Consider the following 14,790-nt stretch of genomic DNA (forward strand, 5'->3'; position numbering starts at 1 on the left):
CCCTCCATCTGCATTTCGTGCCACAGTAACGCAGTGCCATGACGTCATGTGCAAACAAGCTATTCCATGATTCCTGATAATACCTCCCTTGGGAGTCAAGTCAATTCAAATCAATTTTATTTGCATAGCGCCTGTCACCACACACATCGTTTCAAAGCAGCTTTACAGAAGATCAGGTATTAACAGAAGATAAAACTGTAATGTCGATGAATCATCATTGTGTAATTAGATAAAATACGATTGTTTATCATGTTTAAAAATAAGTAATTAAATAATAATTGTATTAATAACCCCAGTGAGCAGCTGAAGGCGACTATGGCAAGGAACACAAAACTCCATAAGATGTTGATTAATGGAGAAAAATAACCTTGGGAGAAACCAGACTCACTGTGGGGGCCAGTTCCCCTCTGACTAACATCATGAATATAATGTAAATATTACTTATTTATAGTTCAAGTCATGGTTTAAAATAATGAAACTAAGTAAGTGTTAAGGGTCAGTAGACCCTTAACATAGATTTTCTATGAACTGTAAGATTAATGACTAATGTCTTTGAAGTCCATCCTGGATTAACTGCAGAAGTTCACATAGGTGCAATTGTCCTTGTTAGTTGTCCTTGTTAGTTGGCTGATGAAGGTTTTTGTTGGCAATTGATTGTCTATGTATCCCATTATAAGAGTGTCGTCCATCAATAGACAGATGATGGTAGAGATCAGTGAGGTGCATCGCAGTTCAACCTGGCCGATAATTTCGGTGAGGTTCAGTGAGGTCCATCCTAAATCCAAGGTTCAGACAATGGCATATGAAGTATCCCATGTCTTATGGTTGGAATTGGCATCAGTTCATACTCTGAAGTCCATCATAATAGACTGAAATGATGTTTGGCTGGCACCGGCTGCATTTAGTCATCATCACACAGTGACATGTAGCAGTGGAGCCCGACACCAAGCAGGAACGGAGCTGGATCCAGCTAGTTCTGTTCACCTCAGGATAGGAGTCCCAAGGTTGAGACAGGGAAAAAAATTTAATAATATAAGCAGAGATGCCATTCGATTTATTGCAGAGTTATAGATCATGATCAATGTTTCTGGTTCCAGCAGACTAAACTGAGGGAATGTGTCTGCATCTCGAACAGTGTTAAGGAGACTATTCCATAGTTTAGGAGCCAAATATAGGGTAGAAGGTCACTTAAGTACTGCAGAGCTAGACCATTCAAAGCTTTGTACATAGTTAACAGAATTTTAAAATGAATACGAAATTTAACAGGTAGCCAATGTAGCGTTGATAAAATGGGGCTAATATGATCATATTTCTTGGTTCTCGTCAGCACTCTGGCTGCTGCATTTTGAACCAATTGAAGTGTATTTATTGATCTGCTGGACATCCTCCCAGTAATGCATTACAATAATCTAGTCTTGAGGTCATGAACGCATGAATTAGTTTTTCGGCATCAGCAACAGAGAGCATGTTTCGTAACTTAGCAATATTTCTTAGGTGGAAGAATGCTGTTCTACAAACATTGGTAATTTGATTTTCAAAGGACAGATGGGTATCAAATATAAGTTCTTCGCAGCTGAAGATAATGTAACAGTACATCTATCGAGAGTCAAATTATATTTTAGTGGCTTATCTTTTTGGTCCGATAATAAGTACCTCTCTTTTGTCAGAATTGAGTAGAAGGAAATTTCTGCTCATCCAATCTTCACTCTGCTAATTTGGAGAATTGTGAAATCTCATCAGGTTTTGAAGAAATATTAAGTTGTGTATCGTCGGCATAGCAGTGGAAACTTATTCCACGATTCCTGATAATATCTCCCAGGGGAAGCATGTACAAGAAGAAAAGCAGAGGCCCTAAAACTGATCCCTGTGGCACTCCATGTTTACTTTTGTTTGGTTTGACAATTCCTCATTTACATAGACAAGGTGGTAGCAGTCTGCTAAATATGACCTAAACCATGCTAATGCAACTCCACAAATTCCAACATAATTCTCCAGCCTATTCAAGAGAATGTTGTGATCTATCGTGTCGAATGCAGCACTAAGATCTAAAAGCACTAGAAGAGAAGTGCAGCCGCGATCAGATGATAAGAGCAAATCATTTGTAACTTTGATAAGTGCAGTCTCTGTACTGTGATGAGGCTTAAATCCTGACTGAAATTCTTTGTATATACTATTTCTCTGTAGAAATTAACATATTTGGGAGGATACTACCTTTTCTAGTATTTTCGACATAAACGGGAGTGTAAAGATTTCCACTAAGGATGACATGGGAAACAGCATTCTTGGCTTCAAAGGTAAGACTATTTAATTTAGACACTCTTTAGAATTTACAATACAACAGTTCATCCACTTCTTCTGGTGGCTTTGGTGTCGGGGCTATCTCTCTCTCGAGGCTGCTTTTTATGCCGCTCTCCCCATACTTACTGCAATTAGACACAGGTGTTAGACATAATTTAGCGCAGGTGTAAGCGCCCTTACCGCTTTTCTCTCCCGGACGGGCGCTTGACCACGCCCCCGCTGCCACAGGGAGGTATGAAATCGGTCTATAATTAGCCAGTTCTCCAGGATCAAGTTGTGGCTTCTTAATAAGCGGTTTGATAACTGCCATTTTAAAGTTTCTTGGGACATGTTCTAAGCATAGTGAGGAGTTAATGATATTAAGAAGAGGTTCTGAAATTACAGGAGATACCTCTCTTCATGACCTATGAGCGAAGGATTGAAGTTGCACGTGAGGAAAATTATTAGACAGTTTTCTGAGGTGCTATGACAGATGATTGCACAATTCCAATTTTATTTCTGATTATGTCAATTTTATCTGTAAAGAAATTCATGAAGTCATTACTCTTGTGCTGCGACATAATATCTGGTTCTGTTGAGGCTTTATTCCTAACCAATTTAGCCACAGTACTGAATAAACACCTAGGATTTTTGTTGTTATTTTCTATGAGTTTGCTAAAATATTCTGACCTGGCAGCTTTTAGTGCCTGTCTGTAGCTACAAACACTATCCTTCCATGCACCACGAAATACTTCTAATTTTGTATTCTTCCACATGCACTCCATTTTCCGAGCTGCTCTCTTGAGAGCATGTGTGTGATCATTGTACCATGGTGCGGGGCTCATTTCTTTAATTTTCTTTAATCAAAGTGGGGCGATACTATCAAGAGTGCTAGAGAAAACTGCATTTATATTTTTTGTTATTTTGTTAAGTTCTTCTGGGCTTTGGGGTTTATTGAGTGTATGAGATAGATCTGGAAGATTATTTAGTGATCGAAAGAATAGTTCTATCTTAACAATAGCGTGGTGTAGATTGTGTAACATTAGCTGATTGCAGCATACAAGAGACGAGGTAATGATCCGAGATGTCATCGCTCTGCTGCAGAATTTCTATATTATCAACATCAACTCCATATGACAGAATTAAATCTAGCATATGATTATGGCGATGAGTTGGTCCTGTTACATTTTGTCTGACTCCAAGAGAGTTGAGAATATCAATAAATGCTAATCCCAATGTGTCATTTTCATTATCTGTGTGAATGTTGAAATCACCAACAATTAAAGCTCTATCTACAGTAACTACAAGATCTGATAAAAAAAAATTGCCCGGGTGATCTATACAATGTAGCAAGGTTAAAAGATGACATTGTTTTTTTATTTATATCTGACGGTGTCACATTAAGCATTATTAGTTCAAAAGACTTACATTTATATCCTGTCCTCTGAGTAACACCAAAAACTTCTCTGTAAATTGTAGCAACACCTCCTCCTCGACCCTTCAGACGAGGTTCATGTTTATAACAATAACCTGGGGGAGTAGATTCATTTAAACTAATATATTCATCCGGTTTAAGACAGGTTTCAGCCAAATAGAGCACATCCAAACAATGATCTGTAATCATTTCATTGACAATTAGTGCTTTGGTAGCAAGAGATCTAATGTTTAGTAGCCCTATTTTTATATGATGTTTATCTTTAATTAGTTTGTTTTGTTCAAGTTTGACCTCAATCAAATTTTTTCTAAATGATTTAGTGAGGGTTTTGTGGTTTGTAGTTTGGGGAACAGACACAGTCTCTATGAGATATCTAGGAGATACAGTCTCTGTGTTGTAGTTTATGTGACCTGTGTGATGTCTCAAGGCAGCTAGCAGACGTTCGGATTAACCAGTTTGTCTGCTTCCTGACCTGGGCCCCAGTTAGTCAAATACTATCATTATTAAGACTATGAGCCAAATTACTAGAGAGGAGAGCGGCACCTTCCCTGGATGGATGGAGTCTGTCTCTCTTTAGCAGGTCAGGTCTACCCCAAAAACTCTTCCAATTGACTATAAATCCTATTTTATTCTTCAGATACCACTCAGACATCCAGCCATTCAATGTCACTAATCTAATATAAACCTTGTCCCCAAAACGAGCAGGGAGGGGACCAGAGCATATTACAGTGTCTGACATAACTCTTTAACATTATCATTAGTGATCTCTGACTGGCGAAGCCGGACATCGTTAATGCCGACATGGATAACAATTTTAGAAAATCTATGTTTAGCATTAGCCTGCACTTGTAAATTTGATTTGATGTCAGACGCTCTGGCACCCAAATGCAATTAACAATAGTGGCTGGAGTCTTTATTTCCACGTTCCTTACAATAGAATCTCCTATAATCAAGACTCTTTCAACATGATTCTCAGTGAGTACATCACTGAGTCAGGAAAATCGATTGGAAACCCTAACAGGAATGGGAGAGTGGTGACTCTTTGCTGAGCGAGTATGCCGCCGAGACGTCACCCAAATGCCCTGCTGCGGGGGCTCTACAGCCGGAACCAAAGTGTGTGTGTTGCTCTCTGAACTGCCCGCATCCAAAACAGTATCTACAGGCTTCTCTTTCTCACTGACCTCCACTAGCGTTCAGATGCGTGTCTCTAACGCATTAACATTCTCTGTCAGCCTGACTAATTCCTTACATTACATGAGAATCCCTCACTGCTGATGAATGAAGCTATAGTAAAAATGTGGCATGCATTGCAGGAAGAAATAACATGAGTGGATGCCATGACTTACCGCAATTGTTTGTTGTTGTTGTTGTTGTTATGGTTGTTCTTGAGTGGCGAGGGTTTGAGATCGATGTGGTTCCTGATCAAAAAATCTTTGAGATTGATGCAATAATCCATTTAAAACACAGAGGAGACAACAAATGCACACAGTTGAGTTTCAAGTCAAGCCAAAAAAAGAAAAGTAAAAAGAGAGAAATGGGTGCACGTGGTAAAATACACTCAGTTGAAACAGCAGAAAAGCTAAAAAAAAAAAAAAAACTAAACATGCAGTAAAATGGCAAAGGATAAAACAATGAATGGATAAGAAAGGAGAACGTCCAGTCATCAGTCTGTGAGTTAAAGCTCAAGTGCAACTGGATTATGCAGCAAGACAATGATCAAAGCATAGGAGTAAGTCCACATCTGAATGGCTTAAAAGAAGCTAAATTAATGTTTTGGAGTGGCCTAGTCAAAGTCCTGACTTGAATCCAATTGATATGCTGTGGAAGGAACTTAAATGGGTAGATCATGCTCAAAAACCCTCCAATGTTTCTGAACTAAAGTAGTTCTGCAAAGAAGAGTGGGCCAAAATTCCACCACAGCATTGTGAAAGTCTCTTTATAATAATAATCTCCAGTTATCATAAGCGTTTGGTTGCAGTTGTTGCAAGGTGGCACAACCAGCTATTAAGTTTAAGGGGACAGTTAGTTTCTCACATGGGTGATGTGACTGGCGGCCAAAAGTTTGGAATAATGTACTGATTTTGCTCTTATGGAAATAAATTGGTACTTTTATTCACCAAAGTTGCATTCAACTGATCACAATGTGTAGTTAGAACATTAATAACATGACAAATTACTATTACAATTTGAAGAAAAGTTTCAGAACTTCTTGAACTACTTCAAAGAGTTCTCATCAAAAATCCTCCACGTTCAGCAATGACAGATTTGCAGATCCTTGACATTCTAGCTGTCAGTTTGTCCAGATACTCAGGTGACATTTCACCCCACACTTCCTGTAGCACTTGCCATAGATGTGTCTGTCTTATCGGGTACTTCTCACGCACCTTACAGTCTAGCTGATCCCACAAAAACTCAATGGGGTGAAAATCCAGAACACTCTTTTCCAATGATCTGTTGTCCAATGTATGTATTTTGCCCACTCAAACCTTTTCTTTTTGTTTTTCTGTTTCAAAAGTGGCTTTTTCTTTGCTATTCTTCCCCTTACGCCCGTTTCACACATACTCCGTTTGCAGTCCGATGTATGCGGTGAGTATTTTTTTCTGTACCCATGTTAACAGGTTAGAGCTTTTACACTGCACGCGGATGCAGTCTGTCGATCCGTTCCAGTTGCGGTGCGTATACAGCAGTGCAGCGATCGTTTACGCACCGAGTCTATTTTTGCTGTGCTGCACCGCACTGAATTAATGTGGCAGTGCATTGTTCACATTAAAATAGACATAGACTGTCAAGAAACTAATAATTTCATCATATATGCATAATTACAGTTAATGTGTTCTACAGTTACTAAATTACAGGACCAAGAAAAACAAAAAAGTATGATTATAGTCCCAAAAGTTGCAAAATGCCATCATATATGATTTTTTTACCCTAAAAAAAAAAAGACAGAGTGAACCCAAATGCGTCTCATTATTCTCCTCCTTAGCAACAGATATAGCACGATAGCTTTTCTTCTGTCAACAACTCGAACTACATGTAAAACAAAAAATCACATATTTTCATACGGTTTCAATGCCTTAAACAATCTCAAAGTTAACGTTTGTATTTAAAATCAAAATTCCTTACACATTTTTGATTTTGTGGCACACAGAAACTGCGGATCAGTAGCACACTGCAAACGCAGCATATGTGAAAGCACTATAGCACGTGCTGCTCCTGTACCGTATACGCACCACAATACGCACCGCATACGCACTGCACACGGAGTATGTGTGAAACGGGCGTAAGTCCTGCACCCCTGAGTCTTCTCTTTACCGTTGTACATGAAACTGGTGTTGAGCAGGTAGAATTCAATGAAGCTGTCAGCTGAGGACATGTGAGGCGTCTATTTCTCAAACTAGAGTCTCTGATGTACTTATCCTCTTGTTTAGTTGTACATCTGGTCTTCCACATCTCTTTCTGTACTTGTTAGAGCCAGTTGTCCTTTGTCTTTGAAGACTTTAGTGTACACCTTTGGATGAAATCTTTCAATTTCAAGCATTGTATATCCTTCATTCCTCAAAACAATGATTGACTGACGAGTTTCTAGAGTAAGCCTTTTTCTTTTTTGCCATTTTTTACCTAAAATTGACCTTAAGACATGCCAGTCTATTGCATACTGCGGCAGCTCAAAAACAAACACAAAGACAATATTAAGCTTCATTTAACAAACCAAATAGCTTTCATATGTGTTTGATATAACGGCAAGTGATTTTCTAGTACCAAATGATCAATTTATCATGATTACTCAAGGATAAGGTGTTGGAGTGATGCTGCTGTCTAGATTTGGTCAAAAATGACTTTTTTCAAATAGTGATGGTGCTGTTTTTTACATCAGTAATGTCCTGACTATACTTTTTGATCAGCGTAATGCCACTTTGGTGAATTAAAGTACCAATTTCCTCCTTAAACAGCAAGATCTGTACATTATTCCAAACTTTTGGCCACCCGAGGTGTTGGATAACTTATTTGCTTTAGTAAAAAAAATTACAAAATTATTAAAACTGCATTTCCTATTTACTCAGGTTGCCTTTGTTTTATGTTAGATTTTGTTTGAAGATCTAAAAAAAAAAAAACTTGTTAGGAAAAATACAAAAAAACAGAAGAAATCAGGATGGGGCAAATACTTTTCCACAGCACTGTATATTGAATTGAATTTGTACTAGGTCTGTCAATTTAACATGCTAATTTAGTGCAGTTAATAAAACTGTTAATAAAGCAATTAACGCATTTAATTAATTTGCACTTTGCTAAAACCCTAGCAAACACTAATTAGCAAACACAAACACAGCGTATTACATTCAAAGTTGTTCAGAATCCTTTTGACATTCCTCTTTGGTTAACTCTTTCAAAATGAGGTAAAATTCTGTAAATTACACATAATCTTTACATCTGTACACAAACATCTGGAGGAATGTTACTAATTCCAAGACAAATGTGAGGATTGCTTTAAGCAGGTCTCATCACATCGAATGGACTTGAACAAAGAGTGTCTAAGGTGAACGTCTTAACACAAGAACAGCTTCCTTTCTCCTCTGCTGAGCCAGTGAAATCTCCTCTGGACCTATGAGGACGGAGTGAATCAATTGTAAATCAATTTCAGAATAACAGAGTCAAGGCATCTGGGGTCTTATAAATCTAGAGAGAGTGCGAATAAGGATCAAAGTTAACGTAAGAGTAAGTTTCATTAGATTGATTGAATCAGAGGAGCGTCAGACTGGACCGTCCATGTCAAAACAAATATGCACACCTTGCAATAGCATATCAGACTACAGGGTCACATGATGGCACAAAAATGCACAATCATTTTAGAATGTAACTGGGAGTAAAGATAAAGTAGGACTGTGCTGAAATGAAACTGATGAATGCGTTTAACAGTTTAACAGCTGCGGTAATAATAAGAGATCTGGAATGTGCAAAAAGTCATCCAAAACGCAAGAGAAATGTAGATTATAAATAAAGCTAATTAATTAAATGCCGGAAACTATGTATCATCTACTACTTTATGAGATATTTGTGTGTGCTTTGTATTTTTATGCAAATTGGGAAACGCTGTGCCTATTCCAGAAAGGCGCTCAGTTTTGTACCTGACAGACTAATCGATAGTTTAGCAACATGCTAAGTTCTTTTGGAATCAATTATGAACACTTATTGTTTAGCAGCGATTACATCTTCTTCTAGTGCTTCTGAGTGAAAGCAATGGCTCAACTGTGAGTGTTGCCACCTTGTGGAGCCACTAATTAGTGCAAATTATTACAGCATCTGCATACTGTTCAGAGGTTTCAAAAATTGGGCTGCACGCGTCCTGTGCTGAAGCACTCTGCTGAAGAATACCTTTGCATTAAATGTCCTGTGCGCAAACGTGTTCTCATCTATTCTATTTATATTTTGGGCTTTAGCAATCACCCAGCACACCCTAGTTTTTCACGACGAACTGTCACTTTCTAGTTAATAACTGAATGTTAATTTGGATTTTGTCCTTTTGTTGTGGACCGCCATACTGTGTATGATTATGATATATAATTAAACAATATTAAATTGTTATAAATAATAATAATATATCACAAGTGTCAAGTTAATCTAAGGTCAACACTGTAGTATATTTTCCATCATCTGTCACTGTAAATTTTGGACGTAAGCTTCTCCATTTTCCTGAGGGGCATTTCCTCACACCCCCTAGTCTACACACAACAACAAAAAAGCTTTTACTCAGTCGTGTTGAACTTTGACCTGCAGGGATTTTTTTTACTCCCAAGCCAGTGTTTTCATGCGACTGCATGAATATTATTCATGTGTTTTGATGAGTCTATGACAGACTACATTTATAGGCCCAGATGGAATCTGCATACTTTTTTCTCCCATGGATTTAAGGATGCTACAATGTGTTAAACTGAGCTTAAACCACTAGTCTTACTGGTAGCTCAAAGTGTTATCAAATTAGCCAATGTTTTTAACAATTGAGCATGCATGGGGTGGGGGATGCATGTTACGCTTATGTTATTGATTACATGATTATGATTATGGCATTACTGCACCTTCCTAGGTAAAACTTTTATCTCTATTTTATTTTACAATCTGTTGAACATGTTATTTCAGGTTTGGGTTGCACTCATTTGTAACTTCTTATTTTCCTATGATGAAATGTGGCCTTTTTGTTATAGATTAGTAAAGTTAGGTTCGTATTTCAGAGAGAAGCACATGATTTTATTGGTAATGAAAAGGAGGAAGTTGATCGCTCTTAAAGGTTTGTGTGTGTGGGGGGGTGTTTGGTGATGAGGGAAGGTAATATCATACGGATTGTAGTATACGGGGGTCATGAGGGTCTCCAGACGGACCCCTGTCCTCACCTCTCCTCTATCTCTGTGTTTTCAGAAGGTTTCTTTTCAGTCCTTGTATAGAAGTTTAGTGGGAAACCCAACCCAGCAATAACCAAACACAAAGCCAACAAGGACATGTGGTGACCAGACCTGCAGACCCCCACAAACCACCTCCACAATTCACCCTCAACTCTCTTGTTGCCGGACCCCAGATGGGGGGAAAAGTGTGTGTGTGTGTGTGTGTTTGAAGAGGCCCAGTAACAACTGATGCTCTTTCAGAGTGTCTAACACTAACAAAACTTCATTTCTAAAGAACAGAACTGTAAAAAAAAAAAAAAGAAAAAGCCTATAGGCAGCCTAGAGTCTAGAGTCGCAGCTTTTGTACTGTGCTGCCCTCATGTGGAGATGAGCTTGTATTCTTACAACACACCTGATCTCATCAGAGCAACCACACTTTGGAGAAAGAGCTACATTTCCTCCTTTATTTCTTATTTTCTAATAGACATTTTCTAGAGTGCTTTAAAATATATTTTACACAACAAGTCTCAATCAAGCTCAACCCAGAATGAAAAATTCTGTCATCTTTAATTCACCTTTGTTCCAAACCTGTTTGACTTTATTCTGTGAGGAAATCATTTAATGATGAATTCAGTACAATGGCAGAACAAAGTAACTCACTTTAACACAAAAAAAGCACCCAAAAGTGTCATTAAAGTAGTCCAATGCATCATATTCTAATGCACACAATCACTTTTCATCATGAACAGAAGTTGTTTTAAGTTGTTTTTCCTCTTTGAAATTGAAATCACATCATTGATACGCATATATAAACAGCGTTGAATCCAATATGATATCATGCCGTTTGGTCATGAGATGCACAAGAACCATTGAGGTTTGATCGCAAATTGAATTCAGCTTTTTGGTGCTTTTCTATGTACTTCCTTTGTACTGAATTCAGACTGGATTAATTTAATATAAAATTATCTCCTTTTGTGTTTCACAGAAGAAAGTAAGTCACATGGGTTTGGAACAAGATGAGGATAGGTAAATGATGACAGAATAATTTTTTTGGGTGAACTATTCCTTTAACATAAATTGACCACAGTGGAAATATTTCCTAATGTTTCTATATCTTGTTCCTAACTTTGCTCCTATTACACATACGCACACACACACACACACACACACACACACACACACCAACCATAAATATCCTTCAAAACAAACCACAGAGAGCAATACACAGAAATTAATAAACGTCTGAGTTTGTCTGGATTTCTCAAGCATGTCATAACTATGTCTGACAATGATATCCTGTTTAGATTGTACAGCATGAGTGCTGATGATGTTGATTTGGGAATGTTTAGAGTTGCTCACGCTGTCTGGAACTTTTCAAATAATGTCTGACAACTTCCAACACCCACCAAACACACACGTGCTTCTCTTGCCATCTGTTAGTGCCGGGAATTACAATCAGTCAGTCGGTGAGGTTTTTTCAGCACTATACATTAAAAATCTACTTTGCAACTATATGTATTGTGAAAACGCTACTTAAAGTCAATTTAATTGAATATTTATTGTAATTTTTTCCCCCAGTTATTGAGATGAATAATTTTTTTAAATGATGCGCACAGATACAGGTACAAGAGGTTACAAAAACTGGGCTATGCGCGGACAGTCAGAACAGACTGTGCTGTTGACAAAATTTACATTGTTTGCACCGTGTGAAAACCGAAGCGTTTACACATTTCACGAAGCACTCCAAATGACGTAATCGAATCAAACCAAAAACAACGTATAAAATAAAACTATAACTTACAGTCATTAATGTAGTAGGAAATTTTTATAATAAATTAACATTAATTGCAAAATATAAAAAAATATACAAACATATAACTAATTTGAGAGTGTAGAGAGACTGACTAGATTATGTAATTCACAACCCTTACAAAAATATAAACAAGCCGCAAACTTGACACAAATTTGCAGATTTTGATTCGCCGCAAATGTTTGCCAGAAGTTTGCAACTCTTCGCCAGTAGTGGTGAACCTCCGGAAAACCTTTGGCAATTATGGACAATTTGCCACAAATTTGCCACAAAGCTCATTTGCATGTGAAAATGCTAAGTGTGAACTCGTGATTTTGAAAGGAATGCAAATGAGTGGGCAACACTGCTTTTGCCTGTTCCCATTTCCATTTCAGGATTATGGGTAGCATAATACTTCACTAGGAATTTACCCTTTGCTAAGCTCCACCCCATTGCTTACTATATAGCTTTTCAGTTGAAACGTCAATTTGCCATGGGTTCCTTCAGGGTTCTTGTAATGGGGGTTTTCAATTTATGAGTAAAATATCATCTGTGGTAAACATTACTTCAAGATACTTGGAAGTTTTTTCTACAACATAAATTACACACAGTCATAACCCAAATGTAAATTTTTAAGATGCAGTGTTTTTTTGTTTTTTTATTTATCTTGCTAACAAGTTGTTAAATAAGGACTACAACTACCATAAGCATGTGTGTGTATGTGCCTGATGAAACCGCTGTAGTCCTTACTGTAAATAGCACCTTGTTAGCAACATAGAACAAAACACCCAAGTACAGTTGAAGTCAGAAGTTTACATACACTTAGGTTGAAGTCATTAAAATGTATTTTTTAACCACTCCACATATTTAATATTAGCAAACTATAGTTTTGGCAAGTCGTTTAGGACATCTACTGGGTGCATGAAACGAATAATTTTTCCAACAATTGTTTATAGACAGATTGTTTCCCTTTGAATTGACTATATCACAATTCCAGTGTGTCAGAAGTTTACATACAGTTAATAAGTTAACTGTGCCTTGAAGCAGCTTGGAAAATTCCAGAAAATTATGTCAAGCCTTTAGACAATTAGACAATTAGTTTTGATAGGTGTACTGAATTGGAAGTGTACCTGTGGAAATAAACTCAGTGCCTCTTTGCTTGACATCATGACAATCAAAAGAAATCAGCCAAAAAATGAAGAAACAAACTGTGAAATTTCACAAGTCTGGTTCATCCTTAGGAGCAATTTCCAAACACCTGAAGGTACCATGTTCGTCTGTACAAACAATAGTACACAAGTATAAACACCATGGGACCACGCAGTCATCATACCGCACAGGAAGGAGACTCATTCTGTCTCCTAGAGATGAATATAATTTGGTGCAAAAAGTGCAAATCAATCCCAGAACAACAGCAAAGGACCTTGTGAAGATGCTGGAGGAAACAGGAAGACAAGTATCTATATCCACAGAAAAACGAATCCTATATCGACATAGCCTGAAAGGGTGCTCAGCAAATAAGAAGGCACTTCTCCAAAACCGGCATAAAAAGCCAGACTACAGTTTGCAAGTGCACATGGGACAAAGATCTCTTTGGAGAAATGCTACCCAAAACATTTGACCCAAGTTAAACAATTTAAGTCAGGAATTGTGAAAAACTGAGTTTAAATGTATTTGGCTAATGGCTCCTACACACTACACGACTTTCAAAGACGTCGGATTGTGGTACCGTTCATATTACACAACTGTCTGTCTTGTCATTTAAGTCATAGCATTTTCAAATTACACGAGGAATCGGCGACAGTGGTGAACACATTACAAGACATTTCACCATTGATGAATCCCCGATGACTCCGAAAACAAATGCATGATCATATGTTATGCATTTCATAATATGTTTTGTATGTTTTTTAATATGTATGTTTTTAATCGCCCAAAGGCATCATATATTTTATTGGTTACAATATGAAAAAGCACCTCCTACTGAAAAATCTACCTATTTGTTTACCTGACTGTCCAAGAGAATTGGCAATTTCTCTCCAACACTTCTCTTTCTCCACCCGGTTGTGGTGCAGTTCAGATGAAACATCAAATAGGCACTGGTGCTCCTGCCAATGTTCCACAAATTTTTCCTCCATTTCTTGGTCCAATGAGACTTCCTTGATATCGCAGCCTGTTGCAGGTACATCAGGACTCACACTGAAACTTCCCGTGCCCCGTTTCTTGCGCTCTCATTGGCTGTAGGTCAACACTGCAGTTGTATTCAGTGAAAACATATTTCACACTGCACGATTTGGAGTCGCAGACAGGTCCAGATATTAAACATCCTAGATATCTCACTGACATCGGCGACACGTCGGTGCTTCTCTCAGATCGCGTCTTTGATAATTCATATATTACGATCGTCGTTCACGGGAGTGAGCTCCGATTTGCCCACGATTTCAGGCTTTTGTCGGCGATCTCCACCAAACTGTCGGAGAGCGAAAATCGGGCTTAAAATCGTGTAGTGTAAACTCGGCATAAGGTGTATGCAAACTTCAGACTTCAACTGTATCTTCAGGTAATGTTTAACAGAGACATTATTTTACTCATAAATACAAATCCTGAACAGAACAGCTCATAACGTGTCTACAACACACTCACTCTCATGCTATGAACTCTTTAGTATATCGCCTACGACACCATGAATTAGTACTTTATAAATTAAGTAACTTTAAGTTATTAGGTTAATTTACTTTAGAGCAAATGTAGGTGTCCTTACAAAAAATCTAAACTAGTGAAAATAAACAGCAATTTTGTTGCAACAAACACAAATGTTTGCCAGAAGTTTGCAGCTCTTCACTGTTAGTCAAAACTTTGGCAACAATTTGCCGCCAAGCTCATTTGCATGTGAAAGTTATCAGTGGCGAATTTGCTGC

Source organism: Xyrauchen texanus, chromosome 16, assembly GCF_025860055.1.
Source record: "Xyrauchen texanus isolate HMW12.3.18 chromosome 16, RBS_HiC_50CHRs, whole genome shotgun sequence".
NCBI classification, from domain to species: Eukaryota; Metazoa; Chordata; class Actinopteri; order Cypriniformes; family Catostomidae; genus Xyrauchen; species Xyrauchen texanus.